This window comes from Quercus robur, chromosome 8 (assembly GCF_932294415.1).
Source record: "Quercus robur chromosome 8, dhQueRobu3.1, whole genome shotgun sequence".
NCBI classification, from domain to species: Eukaryota; Viridiplantae; Streptophyta; class Magnoliopsida; order Fagales; family Fagaceae; genus Quercus; species Quercus robur.
Window position 1 is genome coordinate 38,402,761 of NC_065541.1, and position 3,554 is coordinate 38,406,314.

The 3,554-nt window shown below is 36.2% G+C and overlaps 1 long non-coding RNA gene across 1 annotated transcript; it reads right to left on the bottom strand.

Moving 5' to 3' along the window:
• Nucleotides 1–1,448: 1,448 nt before the first annotated feature.
• Nucleotides 1,449–3,113, bottom strand: LOC126693978 (uncharacterized). The gene is made up of 3 exons (XR_007645585.1): nucleotides 3,057–3,113; nucleotides 2,421–2,476; nucleotides 1,449–1,666 (listed from the first exon to the last, which is right to left on the bottom strand). It is a non-coding gene; the product is annotated as an uncharacterized LOC126693978 (long non-coding RNA).
• Between the last annotated feature and the right edge of the window lie 441 nt (nucleotides 3,114–3,554).

The window sequence follows — 3,554 nt, forward strand, 5'->3', positions numbered from 1 at the left end:
ACCTATTGGGAAATAACCTACTTCCAAGAAAAGATAAGTTTTGGTCAGAACCAAGGTCTTGCATGGTCCTCGGACTCAAACCTATGGGGAAACCAACTACTTCCAAGAAAAGATAAGTTTTGGACAGAACCAAGGTCTTGCATGGTCCTCAGACTCAAACCTATGGGGAAACCAACTACTTCCAAAAAAAAGATAAGTTTTGGACAGAACCAAGGTATTGCATGGTCCTCTGACACAAACCTATGGGGAAACCAACTACTTCAAAGAAAGGATAAGTTTTGGACAGAACCGAGGTCTTGCATGGTCCTCGGACTCAAACCTATGGGGGAAACCAACTACTTCCAAGAAAGGATAAGTTTTGGACAAATCCATGGTATTGCATGGTCCTCGGACTCAAACCTATGGGGAAACCAACTACTTCCAAGAAAAGATAAGTTTTGGACAGAACCAAGATATTGCATGGTCCGTGGACTCAAACCTATTGGGAAATAACCTACTTCCAAGAAAAGATAAGTTTTGGTCAGAACCAAGGTCTTGCATGGTCCTCGGACTCAAACCTATGGGGAAACCAACTACTTCCAAGAAAAGATAAGTTTTGGACAGAACCAAGGTCTTGCATGGTCCTCAGACTCAAACCTATGGGGAAACCAACTACTTCCAAAAAAAAAGATAAGTTTTGGACAGAACCAAGGTCTTGCATGGTCCTCGGACTCAAACCTATAGGTAAACCAACTACTTCCAAGAAAAGATAAGTTTTGGAAAGAACCAAGGTCTTGCATGGTCCTCGGACTCAATCCTATGGGGAAACCAACTACTTCCAAGAAAAGATAAGTTTTGGACATAACCAAGTTCTTGCATTGTCCTCGGACTCAAACCTATAGAGAAACCAACTACTTCCAAGAAAGGATAAGTTTTGGACAGAACCAGGGTATTGCATGGTCCTCGGACACAAACCTATGGGGAAACCAACTACTTCCAAGAAAGGATAAGTTTTGGACAGAACCAAGGTCTTGCATGGTCCTCGGACTCAAACCTATGGGGGAAACCAACTACTTCCAAGAAAGGATAAGTTTTGGACAGATCCAAGGTATTGCATGGTCTTCGGACTCAAACCTATGTGGAAACCAACTACATCCAAGAAAAGATAAGTTTTGGACACAACCAAGATATTGCATGGTCCTCGGACTCAAACCTTTGGGGAAACCAACTACTTCCAAGAAAAGATAAGTTTGGTCAGAACCAAGGTCTTGCATGGTCCTCGGACTCAAACCTATGGGGAAACCAAGTACTTCCAAGAAAAGATAAGTTTTGGACAGAACCAAGGTCTTGCATGGTCCTCAGACTCAACTGTAACACCCCAAACCCATACCAAGGATTTAGATGCACAACTTGTCTTAGAAATACTCAACAATAATATAATGGAACAGAGCGTAAATAAATATCCACAAATAAACTTCAAGTAATCAAAATCTTTCCTATGAAATCCATAAAAACAAAACTTTAACAATAAAGTCTCCAAATATAATCTCAAAGAGTTCCACAAATGCCAAAATTACTATCCTAAGAAAATATACTAAAACAATCCCTCAACTAACATAGCTCCAAAGGAAGTCTTCAATCTATGTCTCCAATGATCTACCACCAAAAGATATTCCACTGCTCTAATCTGAAAGGTGGAGAAAGGGGGGTGAGCTAGAAGCCCAATAAGAGACAACATAACATGAGGATGTCTTTCAAAACAAAACATTAGTATCATTAACAAAATATAGTCTTTACAAAACATTTACTATAATATTGTAATCAGTAAATAAAATAGTAACCACTTTAATTGGCCAAAATACACTAGATAGGTAGAAACAATTTAATATAGTAATAAATAATTTTTCCACTTGTAACAGCCAATAACAATAAAACAATAGTTTGATGTGGAAAACATTAAACATTAGCCCGACAAAGACATAAGCTGCTAAACACTTGGTGGGTGATTCCCATAGGGAACAGTAACACTAACCTCAAAGAGGCAACACTGGCTCCAAAGAGCAAACGATAACACTACACCACACCACAATAACACTACATCGGCCGAAGGCCAACACTTAACCCTGTGTTGGCAAAGATTGCAGACTGTCTTGTTGACTATTTGAAAACATTCTTACTTTATTACAATATTGTCAATACCAATCATATATCTTATAACAAATACTTTCTCAAAAATATAGTTTTGAGTCATTCTTAACACATACAGATTCAAAGTAACACTTAAGAAATAATAAAATTTAGGTATGTGTACAAAGCATTGATAATAGTATAAGTTTTTGGAAACTTCACTTTTGCAATAGTGTATATATAAATATATTTTTACCATAAATATATATAGATATAAACGTCCTGAGAGACGTCATGTTCTGAAGTCCACTTACCTCTAGTTGTTAAACCAAGCTTCACCTCAACGGTCTGAAACAATATCAATTAGAACCTAAATAAACACAAGACGACTCAATAAGAATGGATACACTAAGGTAGCAACAAAATATAAATTTCACTCTTAAAATTCATATTTCATTACTCATTCTGAAACTATAGCTAATCTAATACTCAATTGCTTTATCAAGTACTCCAAAATCAATACCTAGTAAACAATTCTAATGAGCCGAAATGTAAATCTCTATATTATTAAATTCTCCCAGTACAAGTTGGCTTCCAAATGATCACATGCTTGTAGATCATATTAACCCAAAATAATATATATCCTCCATAGAAAATTCTACCCGTAGGACATAGAAGCTATAGTATGTACTGAGTGTTAGAAAGTTTATCTAACATATATAAATGTATATAATATTCAAAGATCTATCCTACCCGTAAGCCATAGAAAGAACACAAAAGATTCACCAATTAATTCCTACCCGTAGGACATAGTGACCTGAAGCATGCATTGATAAAAGTTTAGAACTTGACCACAATATAGATTACAAGATTCAAAAGTCCAGCCCCACTACCAAGCGTAAGCTCTAGCAACTAGGTTATTTCCATGAGGGTTTGAGAGAGAGGTATACCTGATCACACGACCATACGGATGCAGGATTTGTTTCTTGTAACTTTGCCGTCTCTCTCTCTCTCTCTCTATCTTTCAGCAGGAAAACCCTAACTTACTTACACGTAAAAACTGTTTTCACTTGGGCTCAAATATAAAACCCACTAAAAGCTTAAATAAGCCTCCCAAGACTTCAATTCCCACTGAACTCATATTAAGGTTGTTTAGATGGGACAGAACTCTAAAGAATTCCAATAACACTTAAACTCCTAATCCAATTAGGTTTTAGTCTCTTATCCTTGTCCTTAACTGATAAGGAGACTAAAAGTTTAATATGAATAATCCACAAAATAACTCTCACGTTACATCTTTTATTTATTTTCTTTGTAGATATCATAATATAAAAATAATATCACCTTCACAATAAATTAAATAATTCATCAATTTCACTTTAGAAGAAATAAAATTAAATTTAAGTGAGGCGGGTGTTACATCAACCCTATGGGAAAACCAACTACTT